The sequence below is a fragment of the Ascaphus truei genome, chromosome 4, assembly GCF_040206685.1.
Source record: "Ascaphus truei isolate aAscTru1 chromosome 4, aAscTru1.hap1, whole genome shotgun sequence".
NCBI classification, from domain to species: domain Eukaryota; kingdom Metazoa; phylum Chordata; class Amphibia; order Anura; family Ascaphidae; genus Ascaphus; species Ascaphus truei.
The window spans coordinates 7361934-7381992 of NC_134486.1; the positions used below are offsets into that span (position 1 = coordinate 7361934).

At 47.7% G+C, this 20059-nt stretch overlaps 1 long non-coding RNA gene across 1 annotated transcript; it reads right to left on the reverse strand.

The window, feature by feature from the left end:
- Positions 1 to 8567: 8567 nt before the first annotated feature.
- Positions 8568 to 17026, reverse strand: LOC142492552 (uncharacterized). The gene is made up of 2 exons (XR_012800842.1): positions 16598 to 17026; positions 8568 to 9090 (listed from the first exon to the last, which is right to left on the reverse strand). It is a non-coding gene; the product is annotated as an uncharacterized LOC142492552 (long non-coding RNA).
- Between the last annotated feature and the right edge of the window lie 3033 nt (positions 17027 to 20059).

Genomic DNA, 20059 nt, shown 5'->3' on the forward strand with positions numbered 1-20059 from the left:
TTTTATTGGAACATTTGATAGAAACTTGGAAGAAATTAAAAAATGCAAATACAGAAATATTGGCATATACTCACCTCAGATCAAGATCTCAAAAAAGTACTAGGTGAGAGGGTCAATATGGTAAGCCACAGAGCACCCAAATTGGGTGACAAATTAGTGAACAGTCACTACAACTTCAGAATGCCTTCTACCTTTTTGTCAAGAGATGTCAGTACAGGTTCTCTTTATGCCGTTCGTGTTCGGCTTGCCAACATATGAAAAAGAGCTCAGAGTTTTTTGGCTCTAAGGGTGAGACCAGATATGAGATAAGATCAAAACTGAATTGTAAATCTAAAGCGGTAGTTTACTACCTTACCTGCTCGTGTCCTATGGTTTATATAGGCATGACGACACGTGAACTAAGGTTTCATGTCCTGGAACACGTGCGGAATATCAAAAATATCAAACGAGACCTGCAGGTGGGTCGTAAACTAACAACGGTCGCAAGACACTTTAAACTGTGACACAAGTTTGATTCCAGTGTTTTGAAAGCTTTTGCAATCGACCAAGTGTCCCTAGGAATCGGTGGCGGTGACCTGGATAGGTTACTTTTACAACGTGAATGCCGGTGGATAATTAAATTGGGCACACTATTACCAAACGGATTGAATGAATATATGGGCTTTGCAGTGTTTTTATGAGTGCTCTATGTAGCGATTTATGTTTGTACAGTTCGTTGTAATATCTTTTAACCGAACTGGCTAAGCCTATATTTCTTGCTGGGTGATAATGTATATTTTATAGGGGGTACTCTATATTGATTTATAAAGTTGATTTGTAAAAATCTAGCTATTCTTTTGTTTGCCCCATATACGTTGGCTGAATGCCTGGAATGTGGTCAGATGGCAGTTCCTGAAGTAAAGGCAGGAAGTCTGGACACATACGTTATTTCTCATTGTGCTGTCTGAGCATTTCAGTTCTCAGTATTCTAAGTCAGAATATATGACTTCTGTTAAGAGACAGACTATTGTGCCTTGTAGATAAGGAGTTAATGCCAGAATATGGGAAGTAAGTTTCTGCACGTATACTTGTTCGTTTGCTTGACTATAAAACCTGACTGTAACAAAGAATAAACTAGGAGAAGTATTTGACAAAGCTGTGTCTGACTCGTTTACTTGAGCGCTCGTTCTTTTCCTGTCCAGCACCTTAGAGGGTCGTGGCCTCTCGTGAGGGTCTTCTGAGTTGAAGGGGACGGTCCATACTAATGTTGGAGTATAGGACGAAATTACACGGGGTTCATCTCCTTCCATTCCATTTTTTGAATCTTTTAAACCAATATATATTAGTTATATTTTTGGTGTTATCAGCAAAACTGCGTATCTGTACCCTTATCTCTTTAACATAATATAGCTCTTCGTCTCCATGCTTCTCATGGTATACAAGTTAGATTATGTCTTAAATGGTTACTTTGCACTTCTGTTTCTGCCATAATAGAGCACTTTTTTGTATGTTATGTGGCTCTTGTCGCACCAAGCCTCCTTAACAAATCCTGCTATATTTCAGAGGTAAGCGTCAGTGTGGAGAGGGAGGCGATTGAGGTACGGAGAGCGGTTCCACTGATTCAATCCCAAAATATTGCGAGACGCAAGATCCCTGACGTCAGAATCAGGAAGTGAATACCGGACGAGAAAGCCGACATCCTCCTGTGACGCGAGGAAGGGAACTGAAAGATCAGAGACCACCTCAAAATACTCCCATATACTGCCTTTAAAGAATAACGTGAATTAACTTTAATGGTCGGAGGACAACGTGAACTGAGGCACTGCTGGTCGGAGCGGGAGGCGCGGTGAGCTGTGCAACAACTGGGCAGACTGAGCAGGTGCTCTGTTTGGGGGATCCATTTAGAGGTCCGGCAGAGAGATGCTAAAATGGGGTGTATTGTCGGAGGAAGACTTGGTGGAGAAGCTGAGGCGCTGAAGTGCAAGGATCAATAGGCACAACTGACATAAGGTGAATTGTCTAATCAGCGGTAAAATCCTACCACTTACGTGGTCCCGAGCAGTCTGCAGCCCGAGGTACTGATCACATTGTCTCTAACTAAAAGGCACAGACACCCACTTCACATGTATTTTGCTGGACTCTACGTCAGAGGTTACTGACACGTGGGGCACAGAAGCAGAGAAATAACACGGCACACTCCTATGCGATTTTGTATCAACGATTTGAAAAGCGACATTGTTTGCTGTAACCTTTTCTTCTGTTGCACAATATTTGTCTATGTTCTGGTTACACTGACATTTTCTATTGCTTAGTGCAACAAGTTCAAAACACTTTCTGATCTACAATCAACATACTATATCTAGTCCCTCTCCCAACAGGATTCTCTATAGAGGATTATTTTCCTTATTGCGCCAAATGATACATATATATTTATATATAACGGGTATTGCCCCACCCAATCGCATATAGTGTGTGTGTGCGGGGAACCTAATGTTACCAGGTGTGGTGCGTTATACCTGTCAGGCTCACAGGAGGCCTGAGCCTCCGCTAGTGAGAGCCTGGGGTGCTTCTCTGGAATGTTTCTTAATAAAGTTGCATTTGTTGCGACGTAACGCGTCAGGGATGTACCTTGCGACATTACGTCATCACGTTGTGTGTATCCTTTACGGCCGGGGAACACATGGAGTTATAGTAAGGCTTACTCTGATACCTTACTGATTTGGAGGATTTCAAGTGGTACCGGAGAGACAGCGCTGTTTGGGAGCCTGATTCCAGCTGTTCTTGGACTCTCTATCTGTTGCGGATTGTACCAGCCTTGGTGGTGATTATAAATCACATACTGCTATATTTTAACTTGCACATTGTGAGTGTTTTAAATCCCCCCACCCATCCTTCCCTACATTAAATGTTACAGTGTTACACTATGGGGCGTGCGCTCTCTGTTTTGTTTTTCTCATAGATTTTGCTGTGGAATTGGCTTTTCCATGTGAGAGCTGCCGTGGACACCTGGATCCTGTACATTGTCCTGTTGTTACCTGTCAGGACTCACCTTAGGGTTTGGACATTGGACTTTGAATTTGTTATGTTATTTAAATATTTTTTTATTTAATTTTTTATATAATTGTTTATTCTAGTATGTCATATTATATCATTAATGGTTTTATTAATTTAGGGTATCTAGTATCATTTTTTTGCTAATTACATAGATTTTTGTTAATTTATTGGCGCTACTTTTTTTCCTTTTTATATATATATATATATATTGTGACAGAAACCAGGGAATAGTAATACATTCGATATATAGGGCTCCCGGGATACGGGGCAGCTTCTATCCTCTTTAGGCTGGTAAGATCAGCCACAGAATGGATGTTCTCCATCCCACAGTTTGGCAGGTGCTGGACCTGAGGGATGAGGGATCTCGACCAGAGTTTGTCTGCTGCCTGATTTCTGTCACCTGTCCTGCTAATTAGAAAACAGGTATTTAAAGCTGGTTTCCTGGTTCCTCTCGCCTCTCTCCCCAAGAGACTGGAGGCAGGGATGCTGCTGGAAGCAGAAAGGGTTAAAGCCTTTCCCCCAAACAGGACAAATCATTCTGCTCCTTTGTTAACTTGAAAAGTTCCTTATTTTGTTTGTTGTTAGCGGGCGAGCCACCCAACCCCAGTCAGGCTGAACCTGTGTTTAATTATTGCTCATTTCAGCAGGGTTTCGTTTTGCATTTGTATTCAGTGTTGTAGTCTCGGTGCCTGGGACTGAATAAACAAGGCAGAAGCCTGTTTAAAGGAACAGTACATTACGCCTCATCGTTTTCTTACCCTAAAAGACCATGTTCTAGCAGACCCGGACAGACGTTGGAGCCCCCCGAGTAAGCCGTTACTGTGTGCTCATTTGCATGTCTTAGACAGGTCTGCAAGCCTGCCTTTCACCATTATCACCCACTGCAGCAAGGGATACTGGGAAATTACATGCAAATGAGCACACAGTGCCACCTTTTGCTTCAAATCCATTTTGACATGGACCCCTATAATCAGTGTTCGACAAACCTATACATTTGCTCGCCCCGGGCGAGTGGATTTAACCCCCGGGCGAGTAAATATTGGCCCAAGCAGCACACGTTTGGTACTAGGTGGCGAGTAGATTTTTTTGTGTGGCGAGTAGATTTTTTTGGTGATTTGTCAACCACTGCCTATAATCATATGCTTGCTGCATTGCACAGCTTTTCAGCAGAGCCGGGGTTAAGATGCAGAGGCAGTGAACCTACTTACAGACAGCTGTTTCAACCTGTTGCGTCCCGTGCAATGGCTTTTTTATATACTCTACAAAACCTCAGTGATACTGACACCAAAATGAACAAATAGGTTTGGTTCCCTGTTTTTGTGGGTGGGCTCTTTGCATCGTCGGCAGATCTGACCTATGGGCTTCTGTGATTTCTCACCTGGTCCCACTCCATCGGATCAATCAGGTGCAGGTGATTTTTGCCAGCGGTAGCACGGATTCTGCTATAAAGGCAGTTGCTTGCTGAACACGGGTTACTCTTTGATAAATCGCCGATAGAGACGGGAAACGCGTCAGAGGACTCACCTTTTTTGTCTGTTTGTCGATGTGGCTGTTATGTCTGAATAAATGATTTATTTTTACTTTTTGCCTCCAGCCCAGCCATTTTTTGCTGTGTGCAGCCCTGCTCTCTCATTCTGGGAGCAGGGTTCTGTGCGAGGTGTTTTGTCTTTGAACCAAATACAATCCCACGTGGGGGGAGATTGCAGAAACAGCAGTTGATCAAAAACCCTTAAAAGTTGAGGGAGGGGAAGGGGTGGGGCCTCAGTCAGTGGGCGGGGCTGCATCCTGAGAGATAGGCTGGGAAAGGTAAGAGGGAGGGGAAGGGGCGGGGCCTCAGTCAGTGGGCGGGGCTGCATCCTGAGAGATAGGCTGGGAAAGGTAAGAGGGAGGGGAAGGTGCGGGGCCTCAGTTAGTGGGCGGAGCTGCATCCTGAGAGATAGGCTGGGAAAGGTAAGAGGGAGGGGAAGGGGCGGGGCCTCAGTCAGTGGGCAGGGCTGCATCCTGAGAGATAGGCTGGGAAAGGTAAGAGGGAGGGGAATGGGCGGGGCCTCGGTCAGTGGGCAGGGCTGGAGCTGCAGCCTGAGAGACAGGCTTGGAAAGGTGAGAGGGAGGGAAGGGGCGAGACCTAGGTCAGGGGGCGGGGCTGGAGCTGCAGCTTGAGACAGGCTGGGGAAGGTGTATATACACCTTGAGAAAGGTCCCACTGGGGGACCGAAACGTCGGTTTTTGTGTCTTCTATCAAATATAGAACATTTTTGATTTACTTACCTGCGTGCTGTCCCTTGATGTCGTGTTGCAACCGGTATCGTATGGTCTATATAAATATATATATATATATATATATATATATATATATATATAAACACACAAAAAGGGGATGTTTCTCACACTAATAATAAGTGGCTAAACCAGAACCTAAATATTACTGATTAATTGGGTATTAAAAAATTAAACCCAAAAGAAAATCAGAAAAAGTGTAAAAGGTAAACTGTTGGTGCTAGGGGATAAGAATAATATAAAACACACAAAAAAGAACTAAGACAATCCCCTAAGAAGCACTCTAATATATACCACAAATATGATTAAATTAAACTGATGTGAAAAGAACTGGATGCTCATCAGGTGCAGACAATGAACATGATTTTATTAGAACAGCAATAAACGTGAACTTGGAGGTGGTGCCATGTTACTTTGAATACAACTTCATTGGAACTACTGGACTGTGTACTGTCTCGTTTTTTCCGGACTCCAAATCTGGTAAAATCTACTTTTTATATATATATATATTTTATATATACAAAGAAAATACAGTAGCGCCACTTGTGAAACAAGGTGATATAAACAATATTTAACTAAAAAATAAAAATATAAAGAACAATATATATATACATGACAATATATTAATCTAAAAAACTATATTACGTGCCAACAATAGTGATAACATATAACAAAAAAGAAAAAACAAAAACAAAAATGTAGAAAGTCCAACCCTTAGTGCAAGTCCAGAAAAATTCAAAATGAGGAATAAGATGAGTGCCAGGGATCCAAGGCTGCTCTCAGAAGGAATAACCAATTCCAACAGAAATCTATAGAAAGAGAAGAACAGAGAGCGCACGTCCCATAGTGTAAAAAAGTACATTTAATATTAAAAAGAGGACAAGGGGATTAAGGACACTCACAAAAGTAAAATAATTATAAGCAGTTTGTGATATAATCACCACCAACAGGGCAACACCGTCCTGGAACACGTCCGAGGATCGATAGCCGATCCGGTTCACCTTCAGCAGTTTCTGATGAATGAGAACACTGTGTCTCTGCTTGGAATGCAATTTCAAGTTGTCAGCCTCAGATCAGCTCCATGCGCTCTCCGGCAGTAAAGTGCGCACTTGCGTGATGACGTAGTGTCGTGGTGACGTACCCTGATGCGTTTCGTCACTGAAGTGACTTTTGCAAAGGGAAAATATAAATGTATAGATATGTAGCCCTGGTAAGAAATGAGGCTATAGTTCTATCCTCCTCCTGGTATAATCCCTGGTAAGGGCAGGTTGCCAGGAGTTATCATGGGTTTCCCCCACTTCAAGCACTTGCCCTGAGTGGTGGAGGTAGGTCACCTGACCCTGTGTCAAAGCAAGAGACACAGGGGCGGTGCCTGCTGATATCATAAAAGAGCAGTGCACTTCCTATTTAGTGTGACAAGACGAGTGTGATGTGTAGAAGTGACAAGTTGGTAGTGAGTTACAGTTGGAGGAGAGGAGTGATCAGCTCATGAGTAGAGCTGATCCAACCATAGTGTAGTTAGTGAGGTGGACCAATACCTCTCACCATGCTTAGGGTGTGAGGGAAGAGTTAGCCCCACTCTGGATGCCCTTGATCCAGAGTGGAGGCAGGGAAGGACCATCACAAAGGGAGAACAGTTGGTGGACGGTGTATGAACTAAACTGTACCTGTTGGCTGCTGCTGCTGCTGCCCTGCTGAGAATATAGACTGCTGATTGTAAAGACAAACTTGTGTGAGACTGGAATCTCTCATCCCTGTGTGGGAACACTCTCTGATAAGGATTCCACCCCGCATTCCTGGGGCTTACTAAAGATGGAGGCGCTGCACCATTGAATCAGAACGAAGGCATTCACCCCAGTAACCTGTTCCTGTTATCCCCCATGTCATCGCGGGAGACTCAGGCCCTCCTGTTGCCAGCAGGTATGCACCACATAAAGACACGTAGCCAGACCCCAGTACACCTTAGGGGGGGCCGATCTGCGATTGGGACGGGGAGGCTACATATATAATATATATATATATGTGTATATACACTGTATATATATATGTTCTGTATGTGTATATATATATTAATATATTAATTTGCCTTTTATTCAGTACGATCTACACTACTGCACCTTTTTTCTCCCTTCTTTGAGATCGGTCTGGAGGGAGAACACCTGTATTGCAAAAGTAAATTGAATCCACTTTAAAATTGCCACGCTTGGCCTAATTGTAATTAGGAAAATGTAAGTGCGGCCCCTTCAGTTGTGTGAGAAGCAATGTTGTACCATTGTGTACGCCGTCTCTTTTTCCAGTTCCTGTGCACCCCAAGCTTCTGAAGATTGCTACATACAGAGAAGGACAGAGGGAGGTCACAGTAGCCAGCAGGGGGAGGTAGGAGAAGAGGGGGTAAGAGATTATTGTGTTTGGTTATTAAAATATCACCCAACAATCGTGTTATGACAAATACTGTAAGAAAGTGTTGCTCTTAATGATCGAGGTAATTACATGGGAATGATATTAAAGTAAATGTGCATGAAAGGAGGGCAGGAAGAGGCCGAGAAACCAGCTTTGTAACACCCCAAGTACTAAGTAATTCCGGTTATATATAAACCGGTTTCTCTCCTAAATATTTCTGATTGCATAAGAGACTTACGGGTTTGAAGTTAGATATAAAGGTCATACAGATGTAGGAAAGGTAATTGTACCCGCTGGTGTGTCATGGTGCGATAGTCTGCGTTATCACAGCCATTGAATCCTATGGAAATTATTCTGCGTTATAACGGAATGTGCAGAGTTATCAGTGGGGGCAATTTAGTCTGCTCCATCTGTAACCAGAACTCACAAAGCTCCTACATGGGACTATCGTAGCTGGATCCAGCATTAACGGACAGTGACTTGTATGGCAGGTATCGCAGGATCGGGCCCTGATACCCCCATGGCCCCTGTTAGTATTGTGAAGGCTATTCCCCGAGCAGAAGATTTTCATCAAGTGCATTTCAATGGAGCCAATTTCTTCCCCAAAACCAGGGAAGCGGTTTAACAGCATATTAAATACGGGACTTATATCAGGTCAAAACTGGTGCCAATCTGAGCCAATCAATTGTACCCAATATATCACATTGATGTAGTTTTGTGCCCCTGTTTGGCCTGATACGGCTGCTGGATCACTGTAGGGTTTGACGATCTGTCGTGTACGACACTGGATACGGGACGGGGTACGGGGGACAGGGATGACGAGGGGAAACTTGCATTCAGATAACAGCGGCACAGTATAACAGTGGATGGGAGACTATTTTTATTTGTACAGCATTAGTATAGTTGGTGCTTGTTTCTCTGGGACTGTGACTACTGTGCACCCCACGTTGATTAAAAAGGTTAATTATAGGATACACGTAGGGACATGGTACACAGGTTTGGCTTGAAAAAAAGATGATTCGTTGCAGGTTCTAATACCTTTGCCAGGACAGACATGAATGTGAGGGAGAGGTATTTAATATCAGTTTTGCAAATAGTATTTGTGCCTCTTTTTGAAGAAGTCATTCATAAGATATCAACATCTCCTGTATAGTAACATCTGGGCATATTGCTCGGGTTGGTCCAGTAAAAGGTATCACAACCTGCAGAGGTTCTTGTCACAGGGATATCAGGGGTGTTGGGTGCTTCTGAGGGGTCACCCGAGGATCGGAGAACAGCAGGGACCGTTGTTACATGATCCTCTCTGAAACAGCGGAGAGTAGCAGCTGTCAAGGCACATTCCCCCTGTAAGGCGACACGCTCTGTCCAGGGTCTGATCACCTGCAATGAGAAAGAAGTATGAGACATCACGCAAAGAGACTGCATGCAGAGAGAGTGCATGCCTTCTATACATCCTGCAGAGACTGCACGCAAAGAGAGTGCATGACTTCTATACATCCTGCAGAGAGTGCATGCCTTCTATACATCCTGCAGAGACTGCACGCAGAGAGAGTGCATGCCTTCTATACATCCTGCAGACTGCACGCAGAGAGAATGCATGCCTTCTATACATCCTGCAGACTGCACGCAGAGAGAGTGCATGCCTTCTATACATCCTGCAGACTGCACGCAGAGAGAGTGCATGCCTTCTATACATCCTGCAGAGACTGCACGCAGAGAGTGCATGACTTCTATACATCCTGCAGACTGCACGCAGAGAGAGTGCATGCCTTCTATACATCCTGCAGAGACTGCACGCAAAGAGAGTGCATGACTTCTATACATCCTGCAGAGACTGCACGCAGAGAGAGTGCATGCCTTCTATACATCCTGCAGAGACTGCACGCAGAGAGAGTGCATGCCTTCTATACATCCTGCAGACTGCACGCAGAGAGAGTGCATGCCTTCTATACATCCTGCAGACTGCACGCAGAGAGAGTGCATGCCTTCTATACATCCTGCAGAGACTGCACGCAAAGAGAGTGCATGACTTCTTTACATCCTGCAGAGACTGCACGCAGAGAGAGTGCATGCCTTCTATACAGCCTGCAGAGACTGCACGCAGAGAGAGTGCATGCCTTCTATACATCCTGCAGACTGCACGCAGAGAGAATGCATGCCTTCTATACATCCTGCAGACTGCACGCAGAGAGAGTGCATGCCTTCTATACATCCTGCAGACTGCACGCAGAGAGAGTGCATGCCTTCTATACATCCTGCAGACTGCACGCAGAGAGAATGCATGCCTTCTATACATCCTGCAGACTGCACGCAGAGAGAGTGCATGCCTTCTATACATCCTGCAGACTGCACGCAGAGAGAGTGCATGCCTTCTATACATCCTGCAGAGACTGCACACAGAGAGTGCATGACTTCTATACATCCTGCAGACTGCACGCAGAGAGAGTGCATGCCTTCTATACATCCTGCAGAGACTGCACGCAAAGAGAGTGCATGCCTTCTATACATCCTGCAGAGACTGCACGCAAAGAGAGTGCATGCCTTCTATACATCCTGTAGAGACTGCACGCAAAGAGAGTGCATGCCTTCTATACATCCTGCATGCAGAGAGAGTGCATGCCTTCTATACATCCTGCAGAGACTGCACGCAGAGAGAGTGCATGCCTTCTATACATCCTGCAGACTGCACACAGAGAGAGTGCATGCCTTCTATACAGACTGCACACAAAGAGAGTGCATGACTTCTATACATCCTGCAGAGACTGCACGCAAAGTGAGTGCATGCCTTCTATACATCCTGCAGAGACTGCACGCAAAGAGAATGCATGCCTTCTATACATCCTGCATGCAGAGAGAGTGCATGCCTTCTATACACCCTGCATGCAAAGAGAGTGCATGCCTTCTATACATCCTGTATGCAAAGAGAGTGCATGCCTTCTATACATCCTGTATGCAGAGAGAGTGCATGCCTTCTATACATCCTGTATGCAGAGAGAGTGCGTGCCTTCTATACATCCTGCATGCAGAGAGAGTGCATGCCTTCTATACATCCTGTATGCAGAGAGAGTGCATGCCTTCTATACATCCTGCATGCAAAGAGAGTGCATGCCTTCTATACATCCTGTATGCAAAGAGAGTGCATGCCTTCTATACATCCTGTATGTAGAGAGAGTGCATGCCTTCTATACATCCTGTATGCAGAGAGAGTGCATGCCTTCTATACATCCTGCATGCAGAGAGAGTGCATGCCTTCTATACATCCTGCATGCAGAGTGCATGCCTTCTATACATCCTGTATGCAGAGAGAGTGCATGCCTTCTATACATCCTGTATGCAGAGAGAGTGCATGCCTTCTATACATCCTGCATACAGAGAGAGTGCATGCCTTCTATACATCCTGCATGCAGAGTGCATGCCTTCTATACATCCTGTATGCAGAGAGAGTGCATGCCTTCTATACATCCTGCATGCAGAGAGAGTGCATGCCTTCTATACATCCTGTATGCAGAGAGAGTGCATGCCTTCTATACATCCTGTATGCAGAGAGAGTGCATGCCTTCTATAATCCTGTATGCAGAGAGAGTGCATGCCTTCTATACATCCTGTATGCAGAGAGAGTGCATGCCTTCTATACATCCTGTATGCAGAGAGAGTGCATGCCTTCTATACATCCTGTATGCAGAAAGAGTGCATGCCATCTATACATCCTGTATGCAGAGAGAGTGCATGCCTTCTATACATCCTGTATGTAGAGAGAGTGCATGCCTTCTATACATCCTGTATGCAGAGAGAGTGCATGCCGTATGCAGAGAGAGTGCATGCCTTCTATACATCCTGCATGCAGAGAGAGTGCATGCCTTCTATACATCCTGCATGCAGAGAGAGTGCATGCCTTCTATACATCCTGTATGCAGAGAGAGTGCATGCCTTCTATACATCCTGTATGCAGAGAGAGTGCATGCCTTCTATACATCCTGCAGATGCCGCGCGTGCGGCAGTTTAAGTTGGCTGAGGATAGCCAGCCATTCTATAATAGTGCCGCGCGCACGGCAGGGAGCTTAGAGCGGACCGACGAGGGAGAAGATGAGAAAAGGAATGATTTTGTGTCCCGCTACCCGCGCTGTAGTGTGTGTGTGTGTGTGTGTGTGTGTGTGTGTGTGTGTGTGTGTGTGTGTGTGTGTGTGTGTGTGTGTGTGTGTGTGTGTGTGTGTGTGTGTGTGTGTGTGTGTGTGTGTGTGTGTGTGTGTGTGTGTGTGTGTGTGTGTGTCAAAGTTAAATAAATAAAAATTATTTTTATTACATTTTATTTTATTTAAAAAATATTATTTAATACACGCCACACGCGAAATGCATGCGGCACGTGCACGCGCGTTCACACATGCACTTGGGCACGGCCGCACACAGTATCAAACGGCCCTTAGAAACAGAGGAGAGAGCAGGTACAGGCAGTGGAAGGGGTTTCTCTGCCATCTGTGACGAGAAGGTTTGCTACTGTAGCATCAGACTCAGAGAAACAGGATATCTAATCTTCAGGAAACCCCAAACAGAACGCTGCCTCAGTAACGCTGCCTCAGTACATGCACGGTTTCGCTTGTTTAAGACCGCTTTAAAAGATTCATATTTCGGGAAAGAAAGAGAGAGAGAGAGAGAGAGAGAGAGAGAGAGAGAGAGAGAGAGAGAGAGAGAGAGAGAGGTTCTGGTTTAGGAGGCGCACAGCGAGGATAATGGGATTCCAGGGGTATAGATGTGGGAGAGAGGTGGGGGAGGGGGAGGTTCTGGTTTAGGAGGCGCACAGCGAGGATAATGGGATTCCAGGGGTATAGATGTGGGAGAGAGGTGGGGGAGGTTCTGGTTTAGGAGGCGCACAGCGAGGATAATGGGATTCCAGGGGTATAGATGTGGGAGAGAGGTGGGGGAGGGGGAGGTTCTGGTTTAGGAGGCGCACAGCGAGGATAATGGGATCCCAGGGGTATAGATGTGGGAGAGAGGTGGGGGAGGGGGAGGTTCTGGTTTAGGAGGCGCACAGCGAGGATAATGGGATCCCAGGGGTATAGATGTGGGAGAGAGGTGGGGGAGGGGGAGGTTCTGGTTTAGGAGGCGCACAGCGAGGATAATGGGATCCCAGGGGTATAGATGTGGGAGCAGCTAGTGAGGGGAAGAGATAAGGTGCCCACCTGCGCTACAGATCAGATGAATAGGAGGTGCATTCTGGGAGTTGTTAGGGCAGCAAGACAGGAGGGAGAGAGGTCGTTGTCCACCTAAGCGATGACCTGGCTAGGAATGCAGTTAGAGTAGTACAGGAGGCGATTAGGGAGTTCTGGGGTTAGGGACAGCGTTTAGGCAGGTGGCATCCTCAGGTATTGCGAGTCTATAGGCACGACTCTTCTTACAAGAGATTTCAATGCATGGTTGAGGAAGCGGTGTGAATTGGATTTAGTTGACAGAGAGATGTATCAATACATCTCTGGTCTCTGGAACTGCAGCTGAAAAAGCTTAAAGCCGCGGTTCTGGTGATGATGCTGCCGCGGCTGCGCTGCAAGGCGGGGGTACGTGGTTCTGGATCGGATAATCCTCTGGTACTATGCCATATCTACATGCCATGTTACTCGCCTCCCTCCCATATCCCATCAACAAAGGGTTCTTTACAGTAAGGGCAGTTACAGTGTGGAATTCATTACCCATGGAGACTGTGATGGCAGATACAATAGATGTTCAAAAAAAGGTTGGACATCTTAGAAAGGAAAGGTATACAGGGATATACCAAATAAGTAAACATGGGAAGGATGTTAATCCAGGGATTAATCCGATTGCCAATTCTTGGAGTCAGGAAGGAATTTATTTTTCCCCTTATGAGATATCATTAGGAAATGTGTCACTGGGGTACGCTTAAGACTGTTGCTCTGACCCACAATCCCATGTAGACTGTGATGGCAGATACAAGTAAACATGGGAATATCACCTCAGAGATATTGCCGGAATATGCACTTTTCTCAATCATGATGCAACTAAAATCCTAATTCAGTCACGTATCCTGTCCCTAGAAGGAAAAGGTTCCGGTGCCAAAGCCCGTGACAAACTTCAGGGCACTTCCGGGTTAGTAGAAAAAACTTTATTGGAGCCTCATAGACACACGGCTACACCACAATCTCCCTCCCATACCTCCCTGCCATGTTACTCACCTCCCTCCCATACCTCCCTGCCATGTTACTCACCTCCCTCCCATATCTCACTGCGGTGTTACTCACCTCCCTCCCATATCTCCCTGCCATGTTACTCACCTCCCTCCCATATCTCCCTGCCATGTTACTCACCTCCCTCTCATATCTCCCTGCCGTTTTACTCACCTCCCTCCCATATCTCCCTGCCATGTTACTCACCTCCCTCCCATATCTCCCTGCCATGTTACTCCCCTCCCTCCCATATCTCCCTGCCGTGTTACTCACCTCCCTCCCATATCTCCCTGCCATGTTACTCACCTCCCTCCCATATCTCCCTGCCGTGTTACTCACCTCCCTCCCATATCTCCCTGCCATGTTACTCACCTCCCTCCCATATCTCCCTGCTGTGTTACACACCTCCCTCCCATATCTCCCTGCTGTGTTACTCACCTCCCTCCCATATCTCCCTGCTGTGTTACTCACCTTCCTCCCATATCTCCCTGCTGTGTTACTCACCTCCCTCACATACCAAACAAGGCATGCAAAAGCACGATATTACTCTGACAATCTCCTCCAGAATACATCAAACCAGCTAACTTCTGGAAGGTTATCAACAACATATTCCAGGCTCCTAACCATCAACAACCAAGTAATATCACTAAGGGGGATATTACTCTGACAAACCCCACCAACATTGCAAATGCATTCAATGATTACTTTGTGGGGTGTGCTACTAACTTATTAGCGAAACGCAGCCCAAACCACAAACCTGAATCTCATCCTGGGAGTACCCCTTTAGCCCCACCCCGTCCCAACACTGCCCACAATTTTCAATTTGGTCCAGTATCCGAAGAGGAGATTACACAAGCACTCCTCAAATTAAAACTAAGCAGCCACTGTGGACCTGACTTACTACAATCTAAGTTCCTAAGACTTGGTGCCCCAGCCATTGCCAAACCGCTTGCTTCCATAGTCAACTCTATCCTGTCTGCAGGCCATATCTCTAAGACCTGGAAAACTGCCAGAGTTGTCCCAATCTTCAAAAGTGGGAACAAAAACACTGTCTCAAACTACAGGCCAATCTCTCTTCTCCCAATACTATCCAAAGTCATGGGAAAATGTGTCCACTCCCAATTAAGCGATTACTATACCAAGACAATTTTCCCTAGCCAATTCCAATCAGGCTTTCGCCCCAAACACTCCACCGTAACTACCCTGCTAAAAGTTTGCAATGAAATCCAGTGTGGAATGGAACTGGGACAACTCACTGGTGCAGTATTCCTAGATTTTGCAAAGGCTTTTGATACAGTTGATCATGCTATCCTGCTTAACAAACTCCAGAGCTCTGGAATAGGGAAACATGCTTTAAACTGGTTTCAGTCCTACCTATCAAGTATATCCCAACATGTGTCCATCTCAGGCTCTAACTCCAACCCCCTGGATATCACCTGTGGTGTCCCACAAAGCTATGTTCTGGGGCCCCTACTCTTCTCAGTGTTCATCAATGATCTTCCCACAGCTTGTCAGGAAGCCTCAATACACATGTATGCAGATAACACAATCCTATATGCACACAGCCATAGCCTCTCTGACCTTCAACACATACTTCAGTCTGACTTTTTGAGACTCGAAAACTGGATTTCCCAAAACAAACTGTTTTTAAACACTGACAAGACTGTAACAATGGTATTTGGGACCAAGACTTAATTTTTAAACCTTCGAGTGACTGAGCTCCTGATTAGAACAAACACTAACACCACCCTAACCCCTGTCACTAGTTTTAAATACCTGGGCATATGGTTTGACTCCCACTTAACATTCAGAATGCACATTGATACCCTGACATCCAAAACCTATGCCAAACTAGGTGTACTTTACAGGAACAAAACCTCCCTAAGCCTGCTGGTCAGAAAGCATATCGCACAGCAGATGCTAATGCCAATTATTGACTATGGAGACATAGTATATGGCTCAGCACCTCAAACCCACCTTAGCAAACTTGACACCCTCTACAATTCAATATGCAGTTTTGTTCTCCAATGCAACTACAACACACATCACTGCGAAATGCTCAAAGAACTAGATTGGTCATCACTAGAGTCTAGGCGCAAAGTTCACCTTTCCTGTCTTGCCTTCAAATACTTTCTGGGCAAGCTACCCATCTATCTGAACAAGCTCCTCACCCCTACCACATGCAGAACTTATCATCTGAGATCTGACTCCAAAAGACTGTTCATGGTCCCAAGATTCAGCAAAGTATCCGGACGTTCCTCCTTCTCTCACATTACACCCCAAACTGGAACAGTCTACCGGAGACTCTCACATCCACCACCAGTTTCAGTTCTTTCAAAACCAAAGCTGTCTCACATTTTAATCTGATCTGTAACTGTTACATACGCTTATAATATATATTATCTTTAAGTATGCATGCAATGTCTTGTATATAATGTATACCCTGTTCATTTATGTGACTGTATTTGTAACCATGTATTATTTGTCATTTTAACTCCTATGCCCAGGACATACTGTACTTGAAAACAACTCTCAATGTATTACTTCCTGGTAAAAAACATCTTATAAATAAATACCTTCCTGCTGTGTTACTCCCCTCCCATACAGTACCATCCTGCTGTGTTACTCCCCTCTCATACCTTCCTGCTCTGTTACTGCTCTCCCATACCTTCCTGCTGTATTACTCCTCTCCCATACCTTCCTGCCGTGTTACTTACTTGGAGTAACTGCTCCCCATCTTGCTACGCAGCTTCCCACAGAGCACAGAACGAGTCCCAGGATGAGGATGCCAGTGGCTGGCGACATGTTGGTCTCCGGAGCTGTGGCTGAGTCACAGGGATCTTAAGAAGACAACAGAAACTCTGACATCACCTGCAGGAGGAGGGAGGGACCCAGCACAGCCTGAGATACAGGAGGAGGGAGGGGACCCACGCAGCCTGAGATACAGGAGGAGGGAGGGGACCCACGCAGCCTGAGATACAGGAGGAGGGAGGGGACCCACGCAGCCTGAGATACAGGAGGAGGGAGGGACCCACGCAGCCTGAGATACAGGAGGGAGGGAGGGACCCACTCAGCCTGAGATACAGGAGGAGGGAGGGACCCAGCACAGCCTGAGATACAGGAGGAGGGAGGGGACCCACGCAGCCTGAGATACAGGAGGAGGGAGGGGACCCACGCAGCCTGAGATACAGGAGGAGGGAGGGGACCCACGCAGCCTGAGATACAGGAGGAGGGAGGGACCCACGCAGCCTGAGATACAGGAGGGAGGGAGGGACCCACTCAGCCTGAGATACAGGAGGAGGGAGGGACCCACGCAGCCTGAGATACAGGAGGAGGGAGGGACCCACGCAGCCTGAGATACAGGAGGAGGGAGGGACCCACGCAGCCTGAGATACAGGAGGAGGGAGGGACCCACGCAGCCTGAGATACAGGAGGAGGGAGGGGACCCACGCAGCCTGAGATACAGGAGGAGGGAGGGGACCCAGCACAGCCTGAGATACAGGAGGAGGGAGGGGACCCACGCAGCCTGAGATACAGGAGGGAGGGAGGGACCCACGCAGCCTGAGATACAGGAGGAGGGAGGGGACCCACGCAGCCTGAGATACAGGAGGGGGGAGGGACCCACGCAGCCTGAGATACAGGAGGAGGGAGGGGACCCACGCAGCCTGACATATAGGAGGGAGGGAGGGGACCCACGCAGCCTGAGATACAGGAGGAGGGAGGGACCCACGCAGCCTGAGATACAGGAGGAGGGAGGGGACCCACGCAGCCTGAGATACAGGAGGAGGGAGGGGACCCACGCAGCCTGAGATACAGGAGGAGGGAGGGGACCCACGCAGCCTGACATATAGGAGGGAGGGAGGGGACCCACGCAGCCTGAGATACAGGAGGAGGGAGGGACCCACGCAGCCTGAGATACAGGAGGAGGGAGGGGACCCACGCAGCCTGAGATACAGGAGGAGGGAGGGGACCCACGCAGCCTGAGATACAGGAGGAGGGAGGGGACCCACGCAGCCTGACATATAGGAGGGAGGGAGGGGACACACGCAGCCTGAGATACAGGAGGAGGGAGGGACCCAGCACAGCCTGAGATACAGGAGGAGGGAGGGGACCCACGCAGCCTGAGATACAGGAGGAGGGAGGGGACCCACGCAGCCTGAGATACAGGAGGAGGGAGGGACCCACGCAGCCTGAGATACAGGAGGGAGGGAGGGACCCACGCAGCCTGAGATACAGGAGGAGGGAGGGACCCACGCAGCCTGAGATACAGGAGGAGGGAGGGACCCACGCAGCCTGAGATACAGGAGGAGGGAGGGACCCACGCAGCCTGAGATACAGGAGGGAGGGAGGGACCCACGCAGCCTGAGATACAGGAGGAGGGAGGGACCCACGCAGCCTGAGATACAGGAGGAGGGAGGGACCCACGCAGCCTGAGATACAGGAGGAGGGAGGGACCCACGCAGCCTGAGATACAGGAGGAGGGAGGGGACCCACGCAGCCTGAGATACAGGAGGGAGGGAGGGACCCACGCAGCCTGAGATACAGGAGGAGGGAGGGACCCACGCAGCCTGAGATACAGGAGGAGGGAGGGGACCCACGCAGCCTGAGATACAGGAGGAGGGAGGGACCCAGCACAGCCTGAGATACAGGAGGGAGGGAGGGGACCCACGCAGCCTGAGATACAGGAGGGAGGGAGGGACCCACGCAGCCTGAGATACAGGAGGAGGGAGGGACCCACGCAGCCTGAGATACAGGAGGAGGGAGGGGACCCACGCAGCCTGAGATACAGGAGGAGGGAGGGACCCACGCAGCCTGAGATACAGGAGGAGGGAGGGACCCACGCAGCCTGAGATAAAGGAGGAGGGAGGGACCCACGCAGCCTGAGATACAGGAGGAGGGAGGGGACCCACGCAGCCTGAGATACAGGAGGAGGGAGGGACCCACGCAGCCTGAGATACAGGAGGAGGGAGGGGACCCACGCAGCCTGAGATACAGGAGGAGGGAGGGACCCACGCAGTCTGAGATACAGGAGGAGGGAGGGGACCCACGCAGCCTGAGATACAGGAGGAGGGAGGGGACCCACGCAGCATGAGATACAGGAGGAGGGAGGGACCCACGCAGCCTGAGATACAGGGGGAGGGAGGGACCCACACAGCCTGAGATACAGGAGGAGGGAGGGACCCACGCAGCCTGAGATACAGGAGGAGGGAGGGACCCACGCAGCCTGAGATACAGGAGGTACTTATTACTGCAAACAGCTGTCACTGGCAATGTATTAACCCCATCACTGCCAGAAACCTGCTGAGCATCACTGGCAATGTATTAACACCATCACTGGGAAAACAATAAAGACCGGCGCCTTAAAGTCCAAATGGGAGATATAAAAGTTCAATGGATGATTGGAATGACCAATGGATGTTAATAGCAGGTCCCTAGGAAAGGCGCAGGTGAGGGTAGTATATCCAAGGAAGCTCCGGCAGGCATCTACACGTGGCACGGGTCCACCAACACCATCCATCAGAGAGATATACTACCCTCACCTGCGCCTTTCCTAGGGACCTGCTATTAACATCCATTGGTCATTCCAATCATCCATTGAACTTTTATATCTCCCATTTGGACTTTAAGGCGCCGGTCTGTATTGTTTTCTTTGTCTATCACTAACTGTGTTTGGGTTAGTTTTTCCTGGCAGCCTTGCCATACTGTATTAATATTTTTACCACGTTGTTAGATATTTCTTGCACTGCATTTGTATACACTTCATTTTTAGCGCTAAACACACCATCCTTTTTTCCATTAACACCATCACTGCCAAAGACCCGCAGAGCATCAATAGCAATCTATTAACCCCATCGCCGCCAGAGACCCGCAGAGCATTGCTAGCAATCTATTAACCCCATCGCCACCAGAGACCCGCAGAGCATCACTAGCAATATATTAACCCCAGCACTGCCAGAGCATCACTGGCAATGTATTAACCCCATCACCACCAGAGACACGCAGAGCATCACTAGCAATGTATTAACCCCAGCAATGCCAGAGACCTGCAGAGCATCAGTAGCAATGTATTAACCCCATCACTGCCAGAGACCCGCAGAGCATTATTAGCAATGTATTAACCCCATCACTGCCAGAGACCCGCAGAGCATTATTAGCAATGTATTAACCCCATAACTGCC